Source organism: Mustela lutreola, chromosome 8 (genome assembly GCF_030435805.1).
Source record: "Mustela lutreola isolate mMusLut2 chromosome 8, mMusLut2.pri, whole genome shotgun sequence".
Classification (NCBI taxonomy): Eukaryota; Metazoa; Chordata; class Mammalia; order Carnivora; family Mustelidae; genus Mustela; species Mustela lutreola.
This window is the reverse complement of record NC_081297.1, coordinates 120,786,060-120,804,182: the sequence shown is the minus strand read 5'-3', so window position 1 is coordinate 120,804,182 and position 18,123 is coordinate 120,786,060. Positions and strand designations below refer to the sequence as shown.

Here is an 18,123-nt window from a genome sequence, read left to right as displayed (position 1 = left end):
TTTAGTATTGTGAAAATTGAATGAATTAGGATACATTCCATCAAAACTACCCAGTAGAAAACTTAACATATGGTCTGTGTTCAGTGAATACAATGAATATACAAAGTGAATAAAAATGGAAATTTGTAGCATGAAGATGATTCAAACAGAACCAAGGGGCCAACTGCTGTGTTGTCCTCACCCCCCCTGCATGGTCCCCAGCCTTTCAACTAAGAGAGAGTAGGTGGGGTAATGGTTGAGAACCTGGGCTCTGGGGTTGTTCTGTCTGGATCTACATCCCAGATCTACAAAATGCTAGCTCTGTGAAGTTAAGCACATTTCCTAACCCCAGTCAGCTTCAATTTCTTCAACTGTCAAATAAGAATAGCAACAGCACCTATATCAAGAATTGTGTGCAGATTCTGAGTTACAACCATAAACAGTGCCTAGTGCATAGCAAGCTGCTGTTATTAACTACCTAGACCTTTAACACCTCAGCTCAAATTGCCAAAATAGTTCTTGAGCGGTCTTTATGTGTCTGGGAACTTCCTTTACTATCCTATACAACACTGATGGGTTCTTTGTGGTAAACAGAAGTCTAGATGGTACCATGAACTTAGCCTCCAAGTGTTATTTCTGTGATGGTTTCCTTACATGACAAAAGGGATTTTGCAGATGTGATCAAGGTAACTAACCAGTGGACCTTAATTTAGGGTGATTTTCCTGGTGAGCCTAATCTAATTACATGATCCTTTAAACCAGAGTTTTTCTCTAATGGCAGAATAAAAAGTCAGAGATTTGAAAGCGTGAGAAGTCCTCTGTGTTCTCCTGCTGACCTTCATGCTGGATGAGACCATGTGAGAAGGAATGTGGGTGACTTCCAGGAGCAGGGAGTGAACTCCACATGACACCCAGCAATGAAATGGGACTTCAGTACCATAGCTGCAAGGAACTGAATTCTGCCAACATCCTAATGAGCTTGGAAGCATATTCGTTACCAGAGCCTCTGGATTAAGAGCGAAGCCTGGCCAACATCTTGACTTCAGCCTTACGCAACCCTGAGCAGAGAACCGAGTCACTTGGTGCTGTCTGTCTGTCCTATAAAACTGTGAAATGAAACATGGGTGCTGTTTTAAGCTGCTCACTTAGGGGCAAATTGTTTTGCAGCAGTAGAAAAAGAACACAATCACCTCTCTAGATGATTGATCTATGGTGTCAATGGATTCTAATTGTTTTAACATGGTATACAGGACCTTCCAAGTGTTATCTAGTCTTTCTAACTGAATACCATTTTCATTTATTGCTTACAAGTAACAATCACTCACAGCAAAAGAGACCATTAACTAACTTTTTGTGGTGCCTTTCATTTCCCACTGCCCTGCTCTTAGTAATTGGCAAAGGCATAGTTCCTCTCTTAAGAGGAGAGGCCTCCATTTAGCATTTTTCACTGGATCTTAAATCCTTTACAGAGGGGATGGCCAGTCCTCGGCTTATGCTAATATTTTCCATTCCTTGTCCTTTAACAATAGATTTCCTACCTCCTGATGGTGAAAGATGTGGTGAAGAAGATATCCAGGATCATGATGATAAAAAGAATCTAGCTACAACAATGGCAACAACTGCAATAGCAACAGCACTACTGTTTTGTTAAATACTCAGGCTATCCTAAGCTCTTATTAAATACTTTACATTCTCTCCTTTACTCCTTTCTGCCGTTTCTGTAAGATAGCTTTAAATAACCTCAGTTTGTAGGCCAAAGTTGAACTCAGGTGGTTTAAATAACCGGAGAATATATAGGTAGCAAATAATATACACCTTGTATTTATTTGACTCAAAAGCCCCTACTTTTAATTAAATTTTAGTTTTAGTTTGGTTCGCATTATAGGGGATCCCAGGGAATTGGGGAAGGATTCTGAAGTGTAGGGTGCCTTGCAAAAGGACATTGTTTTCAGCTGAATTTACTTGTGTCAACCACTGTATGGGGCACCAGGAACACAAAGATGAATAAGCTACAGTCTCCTCAGAGGCTCACAATCAAGGCAGGAATACTTGAGAGAAGGAACCCCTTCTACTGGGACTTAAAGGATGAGGAAAGACTGTTAAATGGGAAAGGTGTTCCGGGAAGAGGAGACCTCAGGACTAATGCTTATAAAAGACTTGAAAGAGCTTGGTGAGCTAGGGAAACAATGATTACTGGAGTAAAGATGTGGACAGCCAAGCCTAGAAATATGCAAGTTTGGAGAGGCACAGAGTGGTCAAACGCCAGGCAGAATGCTATATGCCCAAAGATCCCACTTAGCTCTGAAGCAGTAGGGCATCTCTGTTGATTGGATTTAAACAAGGTTAGTAACATTAATAAGAATAGTTGGCATTTATTGCATTCTTACTAGATTTCTGGCATTGTGATTACATACTTTATATTTTCTAATCTTTATAATTACTGTGTGAGGCAATATTTTTAGGTCCATTTTATAAATGAGGAAAATGAGTTCTGAGAGATTAACTAACCTGTTCAAGTTGAGAGCTACTAAGCGGTTGACTCAAAATTCAAACCACGAATTACCTTAAACCGAACTGATGTCCTTAACTATTGGATTAGAACAGAGCTCAGCGGTAAAGGGGGAATCTGAGGTTATGACATGTTTTGAAATTAGAGGGACTCATTGACTCAATGGCTAATTAGTTTTGTTCACATAAAATGTGTTGTTCAGTAATTATAAATACTCGCTCTCTCACCTAAAAAGTTTGTCCTTAAACAATATTGTGGCAGCAATGAGAGAGTGAGAACTAGAGAGAGCCAGAAAATACAGTTACTTTCCCACTGGACCTGAAGAGGATGAATTTGAAATTCTTGGTCATTATAAAATTCCTAATTGTTATACTTTCCCACAATCTTGAATCATTTAGTTTGAAGATAGTATTTTTTTTTAAATGTTTTTAAAGTGATTCATCTTAAAACCTCATTGGGTACTTAAATATACACATTTTGTAAAAAGTCTGTCAGAGACATACCCTTCCCCAGTAACTTTATGGGTTTTGGGTAAAGTAAAAAATAGAACATGAGTTTATCATTTACTCTTTTCAATAAACTGGAAGAATAAAATGTTCCTTTCTCATTTAGACCATTCCATATGCTGCTTTCTTTCTTTATCAGGTAGAACGGTTTATGTCTCAAACACGATTTATTAGGCTGAAAGGAACACAGCTAGAGATTTGATTGAGACCTAATTCCCATAACATTGTGTGTCAACCACACTTCAATTAAAAAAAAAAAAGACTTAATTCCTGCCTTTGGTTAACTTAACATCCAGAAGGGAAGATGCCACATAGTCTCAAAAAAAAAACCAAACAAAAAAAACACCCAGAACTGAAATGTCATTAAGTAGTCAACATTTAATGAGATCATTAGTGCTGACAGAATTGAGAGAAAGAAGAAATTTGGGGGTGATTTGTGAAGGGGAGGGAGTGGGTCCAGGGTCTGGGGCTTGAAAGAAAGGTCAGATAATCATGATTTCCTTTGAACGAAAGGAATGAAACATTGAAGGGAAGATGATTAGGCATCAGCAAGAGCAGGGAGGTTAGGAAACTGATTTTTTGCTAAAAAAGACAGGAGACCAATTATCTAGAGACTAAATTATGCCTCGAAAAGTAGACTTTAATATTTGGGTGATTGCTCAGGTCTTTGAAAATCTGGTGAAGGCTATAAACTCACTTCAGGAAAAATGTACAATTGTAAATACAGTAAATTATCCTAGAGTACAGAAATGACTAGTATTTTGGTACATATCATTGTAGACATCCATCTCTGGTCATAGGTATATAGATATATGTATATAAAAACATCTGTCAACAATAAAAATATAATAAATTTTCAAATATAAGATATGAGAAAGTAGGAAGCATATGATGCATTAAAAAAAAATCTTTGGTTTTACATGTGAATTCTTAAGTATATTTAGTACATTTCTTGTTCTCCCCACAGTGACTGATAAAGAGTTCAGGCATTTGCAGCAACAGATTCAAGCGCAGAGACTGATACTCATTTTGGAACGAGAAATGCTATTATATTCAGAATTATTTTATTAGAGCAAATTCTATTCCTTTGAATATTTTTATCTTTTCAAATAAAATTAGCTTTTATTCTTAATTATAGTTAAGTAAAACTAATGCCCATAGTAAACATTTCCCAAGGAATATACTAAAGTCTAAGAAAGAAAGTGAAAAGTCAGGTGAATTCCTACCAAGAACGGAAGGACTTTTAAGCAACAGAATAACATAGTTAATGTAGTTCTTCAATTGGTAATACCGTGTAAGAGGAGTTAGAAAAGGAAAAGCCTAGAAGCCAGGAAACCAGTTAGACAAGCAAGTAATCATCGGATAAATAATGAAGGACAAGAGAAAAACTGTCATCAGCAGTGACCATGAGAACTAAGTGTGTTGAGCATCTAATTTGTGTGAAGCAATATGATGGACATACAATATACTGAAAAAAGTTTTTAAACCATGTGACCTGTGCCCTCTAGGATCTCAATTGAGGGGAAGAGATGAGTTCATACGTAGAGATTCACAAAACATGCTTGGGCAATTTGTGTGAATATGATTAATTCCTTGAAATAAATATAACACTGTATATTAACTGGAATTAAAATAAAAACTAAAAAAAAATATTAAATCCTAGTACACATCGTTTTCCAGCTTACTTTTGGACTGGGAAACATTTCAAATTTCTTTTTTTGATTAGGGTTAGGAAACTGGTGGTGCGCAACAGAGAATTACAAAATCAGGGCTATGGTGATAACAAAGTCTGGAAAACCTTTAAATCAACAGAAGTCATTTGATTTGGGAATGTAAAGAAAGATTTGTAGGAAATGAAGGGCTCCAGAGTTCAAGTTGCCTGGAGGGCAGAAGTAAGCCCTTTTAAGGGTGAAGCCTTATAAAACATTTATCTCTTGGAGGCTGTCTGACTAGAAGGGTCAGACTAGGGCAATGTTTGTTAATGACTATTGAGTGTAGAGTTGTTTTGGAATGTATCTAAAGCTAATTCTTAAAGTAAAAGATAGGAGAGTGATTAAGAAGACAGCAACAATTATTTGAAAATAGAAAGAAATAATGAGCAAGACAGAAAATAAACAGCTCTACAAGTAGCTGGTGGGTTTTTTCCCCAAAAAAACATGGATTTTGCTTTCTGATTATCTGGAATATTTTTCAATGAATCCACTTTTTTGCATAAACATAGGAAACATAAAATAGTGTATTTTTAAAATTTTTTCATGCGTTTGATAAAAATTAACTGAAAGGATATGTCAAAAGTAAAAGTTAGAAATAAACAGTGAAATCTATTATTAATTTGGCTTTGTATAGTATTCCATTTTAATATAATTTTCAAATTAGGGGGACTGTATATAGGGGGAGAATATTAAAATAAATCTTTTGAGAATGCATAATTAAATCTTTTTATACTAAAGTCTGCATCTGATTCATTTATGGTTATTGGGGCTAGATGACTTTTTAAGGTCTTATTACTCTAGTAATAGGTAATAGAAAAAAATTTTAAAAGACATGCAAATAAATACTAATGTATGACTTACATATCAAAACTTATATGGATTTTAAATCGAAATGGCACTGCATATTTCCCATTTTAATTTCACTAACACCAGACAAATCCTTTTAATAATCTAAACGCAACTCCTAGGCTGGGAGGGGCTACCATTTCATTTTTTGATTCAATTCCAAAGTTCCTTTCAGAGTAATAAAAATATTTTCTAAGGAAGCAGAGGATGACCTTGCTTCATTATTTAAGCAACTTAGTCTGTTTTTTTCCAAGCTCACATGGAGTTGTCTTCAAGGACATTTTCTCTCATATAGTTCTTACAGGAGGGATGATGTCACCATGGAAGTTGTCAAGCATGATATTTCCCCAGAGACATTGCTCTATGCTAGATATTTGCAAGAAGGGGCCAAAAGACAGACATCTCCAAAGGCATTTCTAGATTCAGATCTAGATCCACATCTATTCTTTCTTAGGAAAAGACTCTGCTTTGAAAACAATTCAAAGGGACACAAACATTTAGAAGCAATTAGAGGAAACTTTCTATGCAAAAAATATTAAAATAATAATTCACCATATCAAGTTAGAAAGAAAGAAAACTAAGTGTCATTAAATTTTATTTTTATTTTAATTTTGTCTTTCTTTTCTTCTTTTGGTAAAGACATCTAACTCACTAAATAATATAAATTAAATATCCTAAAATTATACAGAAAGTAAATGGTCAAATAGTATATTAGGAAAGGTCCTAGAATATGCATATAATTAATTTCCCCATCTTGTCCCATATTGATGGATTATATCATCTAAATTCTGCTTAAATTTCAAGTTATGGGTAAGTTGAAAGAAGGGAAGGATAAATTGGAAGTATAAAAAAGGACTTTTGCCATATAATTGAAAAAAAAAGATGGCAGTGTAGTTTGGGTCTGCATTTTGCACAATGCACTCAAATTGTGTGGGTCAGGTATCCATTTTATTTAAATATTTAAGCTCCTCAAAATCCTGACTGCTCTTCATTATTTTTATTTTAAAGAACTAGACTAAATTGCCCTTAGTCTTGTCTACAGCTTTCCCAAACTACTGCAAAGCACTTGATTATTATTTTCCTCACCAACTCACTCCAGAAGAAAAATAATCAAGGGTCTCCACTTTATTCTTAATCTCTCTCTCTTCCAGGATCACTCACTTTCATTCCATCCTCCTCACAATGTGGTCATGTGACTTTCTTAACGCCAAGTCCTTCTTTGATTTTCCTTGGCCCTCGGTCTAGCGCACCCATGATCTTCTCAGGCATACTTTATGTGACCCTTCTGTTATGATGTCCCCACATGCATCCCAAGTTTTCTCTGCCAGAAAAATTTTTACTCTACTTCACTATCTAAACTCTTCACAGCTGTCCTAAGTTGAAAGTTTAGGCCTAAAACCAGCTGCACTATTTTTTAAATAACCCTCACTTCCAGCTGATACTTTGTCAGTATAAAATATAAAATATTGAAAGGCTTATGGAAAAAAAATCAATACAATAATCAATTCGTCATGTATTTATTTTGATTTAAAAATTTTAAACATCTTAAGAACAGTCTTTGCAGCAGCCATCACTAAAGGGCCTTTTAGATTTCCAGCTCTTTTATACTCACAAATATTCAGAACTACATTTCAAGCTCAGTGTCTTCACAAAATAAAAACTGAGAGAGACAAAAAGGCAATCTGAATTTGAAAAGGTCTTTATTTTTCAAAGTGTTTTAAGGTGGATCCTCAATTATGTCATGTGGAGAAGAATTTCGTTCTAGATGGCTAACAGAAGAACTTTTGTCAGTAGAATTGACAAAATGTGCCTGGAAAACGTTCAGCTATTTTGAAAATAAATGTCAGGATGTCAGCTCCCTGTTTCTCTGGCCTCGGGCTATGATTACTTGGCTATTTAACACTCATGTGCACTAGCCCCTATATATTAACCCCATCAGAGATGTGTAAACAAATCGGGACAGAGTTCCTGCTCACCAACTTCCAATTCTTTAACGTCACACACATAAAACAACTTACTTTGGTTTTCTTCCTCCATGTTATGTTTTCTGATTTAGCAGTTTATTGCAGATTTATATCCATGGTCAGACAGAAAACGACAGAAACGTAACTATCAGTCTTCAATCACTGGTCAACTAAATATCACAGAGACAGAAAATAATGTGGACTCTGTGGACGAGACACGGAGCCGGCAATCTTTATACAACTCTCTTTAAGCCTTTATACAACTCCAATCATGTTAACATTCTGAAAGTTTCTATCACTTGTTATCTTCATATGGGGATAGACTTGTGTACTTGTAATTTTAAAGTAGTCATAGAACGTTCAAGAAAAAAATCAGCTTTATTTGTATTTTTTAAGCTGCCTGAGAAGTCTTTTTGAGGATGGATTGGGTATATATATACAGAAGGAGAGGGAAGGAGAGGTGGGGAACACTGTGTATTTTCTAGCCAGGTATTCCTTAACCTATTTATGCCATCTATGTCTAAACTGCATCTTCAAAATTTCTCTAAGGATGTTTGTCATAGCATTGCATGCAATAGTGAGAAAGTGGAAACCACTTGGAAGTCCTGTACTAAGAGATTAACTGATCAATAAAGGTGATATAACAAAACATTATACAGCTGTTAAAAGACACTGGAAGATATAAGAAAATAAGAACATAAAATATCTTAGAGTAATAAGACACACAGATATATACATTTATTGTGAATAAGTATGTATATATAGAAAAAAGTACCAAAACGCCCTGTACAAAAATACAAACATAGTCTATCTTTGTGTGATGGGATTATGAATGATAACTAGTGTCTTCTTTTTCTTACCTGCCTTGTTAAAATTTTTATAGTAAACATGTTATAAGTATTTTCTAACTTGAAAGGGAATAAATGTGTTTTGAGTAAGATTGATAACCTTCAGGAAAAAAAGACAAAAATATGTTTCACTTACAATGAATACATATATATATGGTTCTATGTGTATTGTATATAAATTGTATATATCTAATTTGTAATTAGATATGTATGTCTCCTAATGTCTGAAAATGTCTGAATGTCTTCTAATGCAAAATTACTTCTTTTTAATTTAATTTTATTTATTTATTTGACAGAAAGAGAGAGATATCACAAGTAGGCAGAGTGAGAGAAAAGCAGGCTCCCTGCTGAACACAGAGCCCAACTCGGGGCTCAGTCCCTGTACCCTGAGATCATGTCCTGAGCTGAAGGCAGAGGCCTAACACACTGAGCCACCCAGGCGCCCCCAAAATTGCTTCTGATCCAGGATTGATAGGACTGCAAATGTATAATCAACAAAACAATTTTCATTTCCATTTTGCATTCAAGTTTAGCACAAGTAGAAATAAGCAGAAATTACCTTAGAAGTTTGAGTTCCACAGACTTGCCCTAATCTTGTAGGTATTAACTCAAGGTTGAATACATTTCCAATTTTCCTTTTAATCAAATCTATGAGCCAAGAAACCAGGAAAGGAAATCATAACAACTGAGTTGCAGCTGTAGACCTTTACCTCCAAAATTGAAGATGAGGCATATCAGGAGTACAAAGTTCATTCAGTCAAAAACAAGGAAGGAAAAAAAAATCTTATTACATAGCACAGTCTCACACACACACACACACCACAGTGTTTTCCAAGATGCAATCAGAATTCTTAGGAAATTCTGTAATATGTGAAATCATTTCGCTTCCACCTTTTTTTTAAAGAAAAAAAAACCATGCCACCAAAAACTTCTTTTAATGGAAAACAAAAAAAGAGAAAAAAAATTCCCATAATCCTACCATTCTAATAAAGTCATGATGAAATTAGAAAATATTTACATGTAACTCTGATTAATAAAAAATATAAGCTCGGGACGCCTGGGTGGCTCAGTTGGTTGAGCGGCTGCCTTCGGCTCAGGTCATGATCCCAGCGTCCTGGGATCGAGTCCCACATCGGGCTCCTTGCCCCGCAGGGAGCCTGTCTCTCCCTCTGACTCTGCCTGCCACTCTGCCTGTGCTCTCTCTCTCTCTCTCTGACAAATAAATAAATAAAATCTTTAAAAAAATATATATATAAGCTCAATTCCATGAGTTTATGTCATTATTACCTCATCATTACAAAACTGAATATTCAAATATATATAATAGGTAAGATCCTTTCGGGTTTTATTTTAATTTGTTTTCCCATAGCAAATATAAATCCATATCCCCTTATTATAATTTCACAGACCCCTATATTTTTCAGTTAAAACATACATCATAGTAATATAAGCAATAATATAATTTTAAAATAATTTTATTGATATCTGTTCTCAATAAGATCCTAGCAATTTGAATACAAGGACTATTCTGGCTTCTGCTTATTATGATACCCCTGGCACCTGGCTCAGTGCTGCCACAGAGTATGACTGCATTATATAATTATCAGTGAATGAATGGCAGTTATCCAATGAATGAATGAAAACCTCTTTAGTGAATCAGGATCATTTGATTCACTTTGGAACTTCTTGAATTAAACATCCCTTTTCATAGTGTTTCCTTTCATTTTTGCTTTGAGTAGGTAGTAATTTCTATTTTACAGAGTTATTTTAAAAATCTTGTATCCAACAAAACATGAGTATATAATATTTGCCATGGTGGCATATTGGAAACACCAGACTTTCTGGAATAAAATTAACCTGGGTTCAAATGCTTACTCGATTACATACCTGTGTGTACTGAGCAAGCTATCTTAACCTCATTGAGCCTCAGTATAAACATCTACAAAAGCAAAATATATACAATTTAACTAGCCAGGGCTGTAGCTGTGGATATTAAGTAACATGCATAAAGCACCTAGTATGTAGAAGAAATTTCCATATTAGTTCCAACCCCTAATATACATAGACGTTTATAGTAAATAGCAACAGAGTAACTTTGGTTATCTATTTTATACAGGATTTCACATCTCAGACCCCATTTAAGAAACCATCACTGTAAATAAACAATCCATGAAATTAATGCTGTTTATGAAACTGCCTCAGGATCACAGGCTGCCTTTACCAAAACAGCAGATAATTGGCTTCTGGAAGAGTCTCTTTCGTGACATAAGACAACTAACGCAAAAAAAGCACTATCTCCAGAAAGAAAAGTGGAAGGCACAAAGAAACTATAGACACAATGGAAAAATCATTAATTGTGCTAAATATAACTTAGCAAAGCAACAAACTCCACATATAATTAATGAGAGTGTCTAAAGTTTGTCATTCAAAGCAAATGACCAAGCTCTTGGAAACACCTTATAAGCAAAATAACAACATTTTTGCCCATTTTATGATACTGTGCTGCCACATCTTTGAATCACTGGAAGAAACCATGATTTATTTAACAACACACTTTATGACATATTCGATTGTTCTGTCCAGAATTAGCAGAGACTTGTACTTCACATATATTCAGCTGAAGTTAATTGGGGTCTCAGAAAAAAACAGCACTGCAGCATTTATATAGCAATTAGACTACATATGTGGCTCCTGTAATCACTGACTAAACTTTATTTATTTGTTTATTTATTTATTGTATAAGTATATTGGACACAAAATTTTACATTAGTTTCAAGAATATACCATAGAGATTCAATGTTTATAAATTATAACTAAGCTTTATTTTTAAAGTAATTTCCTCTTTTACTCTGGGATAATAGGAAAGAACATATAAAAAATAATTGAAATTCACACATAAAAATCCAAATGTCTGAAACTGAACATCTTTTCCTAAAAATTAACAAAAATAAGGAAACAATGCTTATTAATCAATAAATGTATGAGACAATTCTTGTTAGTCAATAAATGTATACCACTTTTTATGCAACTTCATTTAATACTTGCCGCAAACCTATGAGCATGGTTCTATTATTAACCTCAATTTATAGATGAGGAAAGCGGGGCTTACAGAAGTTGAGAAATTCACCTGAATTCACAAAGTTGGCAACTGGCAAACTCCAATGAATGTACCATTTATCCATCTCCAAAGGCTGCTTTTAACTATTCTTATCCATTCTTTTTTTTTTAAAGATTTTTTATTTATTTATTTGAGAGAGAGACAGTGAGAGAGAGCATGAGCAAGGAGAAGGTCAGAGAGAGAAGCAGACTCCCCGTGGAGCTGGAGGCCTGATGTGGGACTCGATCCCGGGACTCCAGGATCATGACCTGAGCCGAAGGCAGTCGTCCAACCAACTGAGCCACCCAGGCGTCCCTTCTTATCCATTCTTGTGCTTTTAACTATCTTATTAATTATTTGTGAGTTTACAAGAAGTCACACTGTATGGTGAGAGAATGTTTGCCTATCTTAGCACAAACATGACCAACAAAATGGCTAAAGGGCAGTCAGTTGGAGCAAGAAATGTCAAAAAGCAGTATAGTGCTAGATTTTAGAGTTGGAGGTGGTGGAAGAGACCACTTTCCCACTCTCCTCACAAAACTGAGGCCAAGATAGGAGGATGGGGAAGACAGCCCAAAGTGGCATCTTCTCATGACATCATTGTATAAGTGTCTTAATACTATTCCTTTCTAAGCTATTGAGAGAGGATTCCACCCCACTTCTGACCTCTACCTTGATTTTGTAAGAATTCAATAATTCAGACAATGGTTTTCTTCTTATTGTTCTGAAATAAATTGTCATGTCAGCAAGACATATGCTTTAGCTATCGGCTTTGTGGACAAGGAAATGAAACATTCTGTGAATGGGTAATTTTCTTCTCTAATGGACTGCAAAAATAAGCAGTTGGTGAACTAATGTTTAGCATATTTATAGGGTCATTTACATACTGCTTTTTAAAACGACAACAATATTCAATCTGCTTGTGGCTGCACCATGGTTTAAGAACACAACTGAACTCTATGATCGACATTAGTTACAAAACACCTAGGTGTTTCAGAAAGGGAAATTATGGGATTACCAGTTTGCTCCAGGAAATATCTCCGGTTTAGTTTTGTGTTACTCTCATCCTTGTTTTACTCCCCACACTCTCAGCAATTAGATGTTTAGTTAGTCTCACTTGTCCTGATTCTGCTTTCTAAATAGATACTGTTTGATCTCCTCAAACTATTGTGCCTCATGAGTCAGTTATGCTTGTTCTTTCTTGAGGATATTCTCACTCTTTCGTCCCTCGCTGCACCATGCTGCATGCCCAACATATAATTCTAACCTAATTCCCAGTAATTTGATATGTGGGTTACTCGTTAGTCCATTCATTCAACAAATGTTTATTTCATGGTTTGTCCATGTTCAAAGCTGACCATACAATTGTGAACAGTTTAAAGTATTTGAGAAACAGTGACGTGCAGAGTGTTACAAAAGACACCAGCCCAGTTTGGTTGCCACAGGTATCTTCTTCAGAGAAGTAATACCGAGCTGTGAATGAAAAATTAGCAAGAAAGTTTGCCCAGTGAAGGATTAAGAGGAAATAGCATTCTAGCTAGAAGGGGTAGCATGTATTCTCTGCATATGTAAAGTACCAAAGCACTAAAGGATTAGGCATCTTTAATTTCTAAATCTTTATTTTCCAAAACTAACCAAGTTTTGTCTTACAATTATTGTCAGCTAAAATGAACAATGGCAATAGTTTTCAAATCATAGCGCTATCACATACTTCTCTGAAACACTGGGATAGTCTTAGTTTCTTCATAATATCCTGAGGATATACTGACTCAAACCATACATAGCCATTATGATGGTTAATTGAGAGAAACCCATGTGGCACACTGAGCGTAATGTCTTCCAAAAAGTATTTTAGCTATTATTAACTAATTTCCAGACCTAGATCAGGTCATGCTGGTGGGAAATTGGAGCAATCTGCTTAAATGACAGATAGGAGGTCATTTAAATTTCCAAATATATTTAAATATGTAATTTTTCTGAGTTTACATACATTTACATGTATGTATCTCTGAACACAACCGTTTAGGTTGGCATAAAAGACCAAATAAATGAAGCAAATTCACGATGTTGAGAAGTTAAAACAGGTAAGGAGAGTAATAAATGGAAGAATGCCACTTCTGTGGTTTTGACCATGACCTGAACTTATTTCTGTTCTTAGAACTTGATATCTCAAATAGCTTTAAGAGTCTAGGAAGTTGGTATTCCTTTTGTGCCCTCCGTTAAACCCTCATACTCATGTCATTCTTCTAGGCCCAAATGCACAGTTAATGAGTCTGGTCAAGAAAGCGTAAGTCTCTGATCAGAATGTATTAGGTTTACCTTAAAGATGCCCCTTCCTCACTCAAATACAAGCAATGTTTTCCTTCAAAATGCACTTCATCAGCTGAAGACTGATTCTTACAACTGCAAAAGGAGCTTTGACATTTTTCTTAAAGTCTGAAGAAAAATGTCAATCATTTACTGAAGTATGAGGTAGCTTATTAAGCTAATCTGTTTAATGTTTACCAGAATCTAACTTTTTTTTTTTTTTAAAGAGCCACTCTGCAATAGGCCCAAGTAGGGGATACTCAATAGTTCTGTTTAACCTCATTTTTATCTTAACTACTTATGAGAACAAGTCTGAGAAGGAAAAATAAAAAAATACAATGTCATGTAAAGATGTTAACTTTATGCAAGCCAATATCTGCAATGCTTTCCTTTATTTCCATGGTGTCTGCCAGGTAATTTACTATGTTACAGGTACCATGAGCTCTCCTAAACTCTGAACCCCCTAATGAAAAGGCTGTGTTTTCTTCTTTTGACTCCTCTGTACCTGACACCATGCCTATTACTGAAGGATTTCTAGATGGATGAACGGATAGATGGACAAAAGAACAAATGGACCTTCTTAAGAAGGCAAGACACACATACATCTATGAATAAACATGAATTATTGGAAGGCAGCATAGAGTGAGGTGTGAAAAAATAAATGGATAGACATTGTATCTTTAGTTCTTAGAAAGATACAACTGGCTACTGATAGTTTGTGAACTCTGAAATAGCATTAACTTGAAATAAGAGTAATACTTAAAATAGTTGCTTGAATACAATTGTTTTTAAAAGGAAACTTAAAATAACATTTTATCCATCAGCAATTTTATTACTTTTCTATTCTGACATCTAATTTAACACTTATTGATCAATAATGTCATATGATTGTTTCTTGTAATTGGCTGAAATTATAGCAATTTACCAAGTAACTCTAGATCCCTCATGGCAGAAGTTCTGAATCATACATGTGAAATTAATAAAAAATGGAAAAACACTTCATTATTTGATAGTGTCCAGACTTCCTAAATGTGGGATCCACAAAAGGGGGTAGGAGTAACTGATGGTTAAAAAAACCCATCATGGGAGCACCTGGGTGGCTCAGTGGGTTAAGGCCTCTGCCTTCAGCTCAGGTCATGATCCCAGGGTCCTGGGATCGAGCCCCACATCGGGCTCTCTGCTTAGCGGGGAGCCTGCTTCCTCCTCTCTCTCTCTCTCTGCCTGCCTCTCTGCCTACTTGTGATCTCTGTCAAATAAGTAAATAAAAAAATTTAAAAAAAAAAACCCATCATGTATTTAATCTAAAAAATTACTCTCTAATGGTAAGAATTTCTCTTTAACCTCTACTTTTTTCTGTTTATAATAGTAATGCATGCATATCAATTGCTCAATATCCAATCTAACATTGAGAACATGTAAAATATTATTATACTCAAAAAGGTACAAAAATGTATATGCACACTTATTTCAAAAAGAAATTAAAAATCAGAGAAAAATATATTGTAGAGAGGGAAAGTCCTCAATAAAATATAGCTTCAAGTCCTAATTTTATGGCATGAGAGAGATCTGGAGACCTAATCTCTCAAAGGGGCTGCCCTATACACCTATCAGCATAGTAAGTAATCAAAAAAAAAAAAAATTATTCCATTGTTTCATCCAATTTATAATTAAAAACAGAATTATCCATTCTATTAGATATAGTCCTCTGGTTGAATCATAGTCATTGGTATGATTAGATGAACAGTCAAATTTGATAAAGTAGCACAAGCGCTGACCTCCACGATTTTAGAGGCTATGCTTTTGCTCATTGTACTCTTCAATTACCTGCTGGTGGCACTCAAGAGCCCAGAGGAATTCAGCTCCTTCAGGGGAAAGTCCATTTGCGAAGGAAGTCTTAAGGGGAACACCACCTCATAGGTTGCAATGCCCATCCACTTTCTTTGAATATAGGTTTTGCCAGTTTTAACTCCAAAACAGATGTCTTCAGACACCCCAGGAATTATTGGACTAATTTGACCTGATTATAATAATTCCTCTTTTACAAGACTCATTTGCTCTCTTCTCCGAGTTCTGAATGATCCATGACTATGGTGTCCTTTGCCATAATTACCCTTAATTATCTTGCTAGCAGCCACACTGCAACAATGCTTACCATTACTTTTTCACTCAACAAAACCCCTCTTCTTTTTTTTCCCTAAACATCAATTCTTTGCTTTAATCATTCTCAAAAAATTTCCATTTTTAGTATCTCCATTTTAGTATTTCCATTTTGTAGTATCTAAAAGCAATTTTTCTTTCATTTAGATAGTCTAAAGCTCTCCTCTTCTATTGTCTTTCATGGAAGCCTGTTCTTTTTCTTTAGCACATTTCTTCCAACTTGCAATTGTATTCTTATTTGTATGTTTACTGCTTTAATTTCTCCCTCTCAGAACAGAATGGCCTTTTCTCCAAGGGCAGAAGCCCAATCTGTTTGGTTACCATTATATACTCATTGTCTTGAAAAGTCCTGTTGCGTTCGTTGTGAGTGCTCTAAAATTTATGAGGGGTGAATGAATTAATGAACGTGCTTTTCAAGATGGAAACCACAACTGAACTGAGAATTAGTTATATCCTATAAACTATAGACTCCTACATATTATAGGGTGAACAATAGTTCAGTGGTCCCAGGATAGTGAGGTTTCCCAGGAACATGGGATTTTCACTACTGAAAACATGACAGTCTAGAAAATGGAAATGATTGGCCATCCCTGCACATTAGAGGTCCAGTTTGTAAGACAATGGAGATTGTAACATATGACTAGAACACCACTAATCTATAACCTAACCTGTGTCACACTGTTCGGTTTTAAAGAGAACATTCAACTACATTGTCTCCCTGATCCTTCACACTCCTTAGAGATTAAAAGGCAAGAGTCTACTTACTATTCCATGTTGCAGATGAGGAACCTGAGGCTCAGAAAGTTTTAATAAGTTTCTCTAGTCAATTGCCTAATAAATTCAGCCATGGTATGGAAGCAAGGCCTTTTGGTAAGATGACCTGACCCAATATGTCACTCTGTCTAACCAACTCACACAGGAATTAAACCTGTTAACTTTGGCCTAATTAACACTACATTCCTAGTCAGTAAGAATTGGAGGCAAATAAATAGGAACAGTCAACAAATCAGATAAAGACAAACTCTTTTATCACCTATATAACAAGCACAGTATCTCTTTGTAAAGAGTATTTTCTCTGAGTTAGCATTTTCTCCAGGCCTTTAAAAATGTTTTTAGCTGTACATTTTTAATTTTCATTATAATGTTGTTACGGGTTTTCATTAATTATTTGCTTGGCACTATCTTGTTGTATGTGTGATCTGTGTACACTTTGAAGCCCACCCTAACATTCTGTGGCCCCTGTGTACAGAAAGAGCTTTGCTAATGATAAGATTATTTTCCTTTATCCTTTGTTCAGCTCTGACAGATTCTTAAGAAACAATCAACTGGAAGTAATTAGAAGTTACTAAAATATAAAAAAAATGTAAGCAGGAGACAATAATACACAGTGAGGAAAGGACAGTTTCTACAATAAGTGGTGCTGAGAAAACTGGACAGTCACATGCAAAATAATGCAATTTGACTACCACACCTTACACTGTACACAAAAATTAGTTTAAAATAAACACCTGAAGGCAAGACCAGAAACCTTTAAACTCCTAGAAAAAAACATAGGTAATATATTTCTTGTATTGTTCTTGGCAATGATTTTTGAGACCTGACTACAAAGGCAGGGACAACAAAAGCAAAAATAAACAAATGGGACCACAGATCTTCCTTGACTTACAATGGGGTTATGTCCTAATAAAACCATCATCACTTGATATACTGCAAGTTAAAAATGCATCTAATATACTTAATCTAGTGAACAGCATAGCTCAGCTTAACCTAATTAAACATGCTCAAAACACTTACATTAGCCTACAATTGGGAAAAATCATCTAACACAAAACCTAGTTTATATTAAAGTGTCAAATATCTCATGGAATTTATTGAATACTGTGAAAAACAGAATGTGTGTATGGATACAGAATCACTGTAAGTATGTTGGATGATTACCCTTGTGGTTCACCTGACTGGAAGCTGTGGTTCACTGCCACTGCCCAGCATCATGAGTATTGTATTTCATACCACTAGCCTGGGAAAAGATCAAAACTCAAAACCTGAAGTACACTTTCCACTGCATGTGGTATTGTTTTCACACTATTATAAAGTTGATAATTTGTAAGTTGAACCATTATAGGTGGGGGACCATTTGTATATCGAAGTAGAAAGCTTCTACACAGCAAAGGAAACCAGCAATCAAATGAAAGGCTACA

At 35.3% G+C, this 18,123-nt stretch overlaps 1 long non-coding RNA gene across 1 annotated transcript in view; it reads right to left on the bottom strand.

Moving 5' to 3' along the window:
* Positions 1-13,862, bottom strand: part of LOC131839237 (uncharacterized) — a 170,404-nt gene extending 156,542 nt beyond the window's left edge. The window contains exon 1 of the long non-coding RNA XR_009356876.1: positions 13,781-13,862. This is a non-coding gene — a long non-coding RNA (uncharacterized LOC131839237). The remainder of the gene's footprint in view (positions 1-13,780) is intronic.
* Between the last annotated feature and the right edge of the window lie 4,261 nt (positions 13,863-18,123).